The sequence below is a fragment of the Myotis davidii genome, unplaced genomic scaffold (assembly GCF_000327345.1).
Source record: "Myotis davidii unplaced genomic scaffold, ASM32734v1 scaffold194, whole genome shotgun sequence".
In the NCBI taxonomy this organism is placed as follows: Eukaryota; Metazoa; Chordata; class Mammalia; order Chiroptera; family Vespertilionidae; genus Myotis; species Myotis davidii.
Window position 1 is genome coordinate 3,254,947 of NW_006286673.1, and position 7,263 is coordinate 3,262,209.

Sequence of the window (7,263 nt, forward strand, 5' to 3'; positions counted from 1 at the left end):
TTGCGCAAGAGGCAGCCAAATCGATGTTTCTCTCTCATCGATGTTTCTAACTCTCTATTCCTCTCCCTCTCCCTTCCTCTCTGTATAAAATCAATAAAACATATATTTAAAAAAAAAAGAAAATATGTTTATCTATCCATTTAACAAATATTTATCAGGTGCTTACACAGTGCTATACCAAAGACTGGGCACAGAGCAGGGAAGGAGACAAACTCTGCTAACATGTATAAGGCACAATGAACAGCAAGGTGCACACCCCCTACTGCAATGAAGCCAGAGAATGGCAAAGTCCCCGCCTCAGGGAGCTAACATGCTAGCAAAGACAAGCCACACATGTGAGGGTGCATGCACACACACGCTAGTATGGACATATGTGTTGTGTATATACATACACCAGTGTGGGAATACACACCATGTGTACACACAGGGATAAGTGTGACATGTACACACACATAGTATAGTGATATTTGTAATATACACACAGTCCTAGTAAAGGGATATGTGTCACGTGCACATACACAGATTCAGGCAATAATAAGTGCTAAGAAGGAAAATAAAGCAAGATGAGGGGATGGACAGTCATAAGGGCTACTCTTTTATTCAAAATGATCAGGGAAAGAATCTCTGCTAAAGTAATATTTAACTTAGGATGTGACGAAACAAGAGCGTATTTAGGGGAACAGTGTTCCCCACCAAGGGAACAGAAGATGCAAAAGACAAGAAGGGAGCAGATGAGCTGCAGGGTAAGAGATTACAGAGATATTACCAGTGTAAATCAGGTAAAACTTGGAGAAACAGAAAGGACTTTGGATTTTATTGTGTGTGTGCTGGAAAATCACTAGATGGTTTTGAGTAAGGAAGAGAGATAGTCTGGCTCATGCTTTAAAAGAACCAATGTTCTGTGTGAACATTCCGGATGGTTGAACTACGTCTCCCAAAATTCATGTTGAATCCTCAACCCCCAGTACTTCAGAATGAGACAGTACGTGAAAATGGGGTCTTTACTTTTAAAAAAAAGTTTTTATTGATTTTTAAAGCGAGAGGAAGTGAGAGGGATAGAGAGATAGAAACACCGATGACAGAGAATCACCGATGGCTATGTCCTGCACAACCCCTGCTGGGGATCAAACCTGCAACCCAGGTATGTGCCTTAACCAGGAATTAAACCCTGGACATCCTGGTTCCTGGGTCGCTGCTCAACCGCTGAGCCACACCAGCTGAACAAAATGGGGTCTTTAGAGAGGTAATTAGGGCCTGGCCGAGTGGCTCAGTTGGTTACACATCATCCTACGCACCCAAAGGTTGCCGGTTCGATTCCTGGTCAGGGCACATATCTGAGTTGCGGGTTCTATCCTGGTCAGGACATGTACAGAAGGAAGGCAACCAATCAATGTTTCTCTCTCACATTGATGTTTCTCTCTCTCTTCCTCTCTCTCTCTCTTTCTCTCCCCTCCCCCCTTCCTCTCTCTAAGTAGTGAGGATTTTTAAAAAAAAAAAAGGTAATTAGGGTTAAAATGGGGTCATCTGGGTAGGCCCTAATCTAGCATGACTAGTGTCCCTAAAAGAGGAGAGGAGGACAGACACACAGAGATGGCCACATGAGGACATTGGAAGATGGCTGCCTACACGCCTAAAGTCCTAGGCCTCAGGATGCCAGTAAGAAAAATTATGGATGATTTACTGGTGTTTAGTCTAAACAATAAGATGAAAGATAATGGCTGAAACAGGGAACAAAACAGAAGGAGCGGTTGTGGGAACATGCAGAGCTCAATTTCATACACATTAGTTTTGCAATGTCTGTAAGACACCAAGTAGAAATTGAGTAAGTAGTTAGATGTCATAGAAGTCTGGAGTTAAAGGGTCGAGGACAGTATGCAAACCTGGGGGTCAGCAACAAGGCATGCGCCTTAAAATCACAGGTCTAACTAGAGCAGTGATGGCGAACCTATGACACGCGAACTCATTTTTTTTTGGTTGATTTTTCTTTGTTAAATGGCATTTAAATATATAAAATAAATATCAAAAATAGAAGTCTTCGTTTTACTATGGTTGCAAATATCAAAAAATTTCTATATGTTACACAGCACCAGAGTTAAGTTAGGGTTTTTCAAAATGCTGGCACGCCGAGCTCAAAAGGTTCGCCATCACTAAACTAGAGAGTAGTGTGGGAGGAAAACAGGAGAGAGGGTAGCAATAACCTACAAGCAAGTGAGAGGGCAAGGAGGGGATCCACACACAGGTGAGAGGGCTGGAAGGGGACCCACACGCAGGTAAGAGGGAAAAGTGTCAGAGACCCAGGAGTCATTGGTAAGAGCAGGTGACCCAGCCAATGAGACTCAAGAGGAAGAAAAAAAATGAAACACACAAGATGTAAGATGGAGAGAGGGTCACACTGTGATAGTGATTTAGGAGGAGCCCGAGGAGTGACTGCAAGTGTCTGCTGGGTGAGCAACATGGATGGGATGCTGACGAGAGAAGCCCAGCAGGGACACAGCGTATCCTAGAGAAGTGTGAGGGAGAGGAAAAAGAGTGCAAGGATAAGTCTGAGGCCTGCATAGGAAAACCAACACCCCACGGCTCCTGGTGGGATAGAAGGCTCAGGTGGGTTACAAGACAGCTACTACGCCCTGTCTGTGTGCTGCTGGTAACGACATAAGAAAATGAGGCAGGTGAAAATCTGCAGAAGGGAAAGTGAGGAAGTCACCCAAGAATGTGGCAGAAACATGGCCTGGAGGAGTGTCACAGCCCAGAGTTGCCTGGTGGTGGGGCTGGTCACAGGGTGCTCATTGATCAATGCGGGAGGGACAGAGGAAATGCCAGACTTAACACGGGTGGATTTGTCCAGGAGAGAACGCACAATCTAGCGGCAAAGTTAAACATAAATGATTACACAAAATTATCTATTCCATATGAATGTTAAATGCTACAAAGGATGCTCCGAGAGTAAGGCAAGCAGTCTGCAACACTGAGAGGTACCTGCAGGATGAGGAGTAGAGTGAGGGAAGAGTTCTAGGAAAAGAACCAGGAGGGAGAGAGAAGGTGGGGAGTCAGGGCAGCAAGCCCATCCAGGGGTTGGAGCAGGAAGGGGATGCAAACAGAAACTAAGGGTCTACAAGGGCTCACTGAGGTGACTCACTGAGATTCGATGCTACAAAGACCATGCCTAATTTCACAGAGAAGAGGCTCGACATGAGCAGTCAGATCTGAGATAGGGAGACTAGTTAGAAGTCTAGTTAGTGATCTGGACTAAGGACGGTGACAGCAAATAAGAAAGGAGTGTTCCTGTGGAGTGTAGCCTGCTCAAGGTAAACCATTCCCTGCCTGGTAAACAGCATCTAGAAGGGAAAAACAACAGTCACTATACGTCCTGATGGAGAGACTGTGGACCAAACTCTCCTTCAGGGGACACTGGTTCCTGGGCAACGGGGCTTTCAGCCCTCACAGCCACTCCTAAGGAGCTTTGCTATCTCCTGGAGCTTTGCTATCCCCACACAGGTGGGGGTGTGTGGAAGGGGGGTGGTGTCTGGATGGCTCTGTGGGAAATGCAGAACAGGGGTGCCAGGTAGAGGAAACTCAACAGAGACCTCAGGGTGGATGTCACAAAAGGAGTGTCACAGGGAGACAGAAGTAGATCCAAGAATTATTTAGGAACCAGAACCAGTAAGACATCAAGTATTAGGCAGAAATGGAGGTGGGGAGGTGATAGCAGGGAAGAGTCAAAGACGAGTGACAGTTCTGTCACCTAGACCTTCATCAGTTAGCCTAACAGGCTCTTCACTAACTATTCTAATGGAAGGAGTGACAAGTGGGCACACAAAGGAGTAACTTCTGCCAGGGGAGTGGGGAGGTCTACGGCAGGCCCTGTGCACAATGTGGCCTTGCAACAGCACAGTGGAGACCCTGATGTGGGAAGGGTGCAGGAGTGCAGAAGAACGGCCTAGAGCTCCCATGTAAAAAGCCCTAGTTATCAGCATCCACATTTGAGAGCTCAAACAGAGTCACATTTACAGAAGTCATTTTAGCAAACTACACAAGCAATTAAAATATATTTAAAACACAAATGTAATAAGTCATATTAAAAAATAACTGTAAAACCTTTAACCCTAAACTGGCAAAGGGCAAGAGGTGAAAGGGTGAGAATTGTTTGCTTTTTGCCACTGTCTTGGAGACAATCTATTTAACTTCAGTCATTTTTACTGCCAACGACGTATGAACAGAAATGTCCAAGAACTGCCAATTTCATACTAAGAACCTACTGAGAACCAGCTGTCCACCGAACTACAAGTCCCTAAATCACATGTTCTCATGTAGGAAGGACCAATGGGAGCCCATATGTAACTCATATCAATTTTCACTTTCAAATGGAGAAAATTCACCTCACTAAGTTAAATTAATTACTTAACATTATACAACTAGCATGATACAGTGATCAAACAGGCAATCTAAAACTGTTTACATGAGCCCTAAGCTGGTTTGACTCAGTGGATACAGCATCGATCCGCAATTTGAAGGGTCCTGGGTTCAATTCTAGTCAAAGGCACAGACCCGGGTTGCAGGCTCAATCCCCATTAGGGGGCATACAAGAGGCAACCAATCAATGTTTCTTTCTCATCATTGATGTTTCTCTCTCTCCCTTCCTCTCTAAAATCAAAATTATATTTAAAAAAAGAAAAATGGAAAGGGATAACTTAAAAAAGAAAAACATTTTAAAACTGTTCACAGGATATCATCCAAGTATTTCTCTATCAACATGGTGGATGCCAAATTAAAAGGAGAAAATGTCTGTCCAAAAACTGTACTGATTCAAAATGATCAAGATCTTAAAACAGACTACAGTTTATTTCAGAATCTAGAACTGCTAAAAAAAAAATCCAGCAGAAGCTTAAAGAGACTTGTATGCACTGGGTGGCAACTACAGAGGGGAGTAATCGAGTCCTCACTAAGGAAGGCCACACAGAACCTTGGCAGCCCGCTGGAGCGGTTCCAGTCATGCACTATGATGAAGGCTCCTCTCTAATTCAGCCTAGGCTTTCCCCAGGTGCCCCAACTCCTGAGGCAGCAACTCCAAGCATGAAAAGTCCCTGTGTCTAATACAGCCATGGGCAAACTATGGCCCGCGGGCCGGATCCAGCCCGTTTGAAATGAAAAAAACTAAAAAAAAAAAAAAAAAAAAGACCGTACCCTTTTATGTAATGATGTTTACTTTGAATTTATATTAGTTCACACAAACACTCCATCCATGCTTTTGTTCCGGCCCTCCGGTCTAGTTTAAGAACCCATTGTGGCCCTCGAGTCAAAAAGTTTGCCCACCCCTGGTCTAATACAAGCAAAATCATAAAGGAGAAAAGTCAATTTAATATTCTACGTAAACTATTAAGTTTTTTAAATGTAATTACTCCTCAACACAAGGGTTTGAAAAACAATAAATAAAAAATAAAATAGAAAGTAATTACTATATATAAGTTTCCCCTTTAAAAAGACTGGTGCGCCGAAGCCAGTTTGGCTCAGTGGATAGAGTGTCGGCCTGCGGATTGAAGGGTCCCAGGTTCGATTCCGGTCGGGGGCATGTGCCTGGGTTGCGGGCACATCCCTGTTGGGGGATGTGCAGGAGGCAGCTGATCGATGTTTCTCTCTCATCGATGTTTCTGGCTCTCTATCTCTCTCCCTTCCTCTCTGTAAAAGTTCAAAAAAAAAAAAAAAAAAAGACTGGTGCTTTCTTATTTATTTTGGGGGGAGGGGGAACAACTTCACACAATGTTAACTCACTTTCTCAACTTTTTGAGCGTCCATCCCACCCTTTTCTCTGCCCTGTCCTCCATCATAACCCAATACTTGTCTCTTGAATGAATGAATCTGTTAAGTATGGCATATAATCAATAGTTTGGTAATTCCACATGGGAAAAACCTGTGTTAAAATAAAATACAAGGGGGGTAAGGGAGCCCAGGGGAAGGTCAAAGAGGAGGCTGGGGGAATGTCAAGGACGGGGGGAGGAGACATATGTACTACTCTATGTAATACTTTAAGCAATAAAACAAAATTTAAAAAATAAAATACAAAATATGCTCAACCAAAAATGAGCTGTTAATAAAAGCTCTTAACTAAAGAAAACTCATTCTTACTCATCACTGTGGTTATTATTTAACCCACCTCTAAATAGAACAATGTTTAAAATGTTTTAGAAAGAAAATATAAAGGAGTATTCAGAGGCAGAAACATCAAAACTAGAAAGTTACCAACATCCACCAATAATTATGACCAAAAGTAAACTGAAACTTCATGTTTACATTAACTGCATGACATCACTGAATTCCCTCTGCTGGTACCACTTCCACCTGTGTCAGCAGGGCAGGGAAAGGGTTCACCACATGTAAGGACGAGACGGCAAAAACTAGATCATTTCACTCAAAAGAACAATTAAGATCTCTGCATGATTATAAATAGTATCCAATATTACAAGAGTAACTAAAGGATTTATGGTTTAAATCTATTGATTCACTCTTCACCTCAATATGCAAACTCTTTTATTACCTACATTAAAACTTTATCCACATAAAAAAGATGTTATTTATACAAGCCACTGACTTTAGAAAGTTGTCTAAAATCAAATTTGTGGAGCAGACGCCGCTGGCCGTGCGCAGGAGCCGGGCACGAGCAGAGCGCAGCCACGGGGGAGGCACGGGGGAGGTGAGCGGGAGCTGGAGCCGGAGCTGAGCAGCAGCCAGTGTTGGCAGGGAGCAGCCGGGCGCAGCCAGAGCCGGGGCATAGCCACGATGGCCGTGGCCGTGGGGAAACCGTCTGTGGTTTTGGGCTTGGCTCTGAGAAGACCCTGAAGCACGCTGTACAGTTTCCAGCGTATAACTGACGATTAGCAAGAGCATTTCTCCCCCAGGGATGTGTCCACATTTTGGATGAATTAGTATTTTTGCATCCAAGTGCCAGAGCAGCTTTTATTTTTATTTTAAACAGAGCATGGTAATTACTCTACCTGGGAATCAGGCTTTATGTAGCTGATCCACTCTTAAGGTGTGGAGCTCATCCAGTTACAGAGTCTAGGAGTTGACAGGAACTTTAGAGCTCAATTGGCTCAGCTTCCTCCCCAGTGCGGAAATACTTATCCCTAGCAGAGGCAGCTATATGTGAAGCCTCCCCACACCAGCCAGAAGAGCCACCACAGCTGTGAACAGCACCCACCATAAGAGCTGCTGCCAACTGAAGAGCAGCTGCTACCACAACCGCCCGACGAGAAACTACAGCCTGAGGAG

At 44.0% G+C, this 7,263-nt stretch overlaps 1 protein-coding gene across 1 annotated transcript in view; it reads right to left on the reverse strand.

Moving 5' to 3' along the window:
• WDR37 (WD repeat domain 37) overlaps positions 1–7,263 on the reverse strand; it is a 65,765-nt gene that overhangs the window by 26,484 nt on the left and 32,018 nt on the right.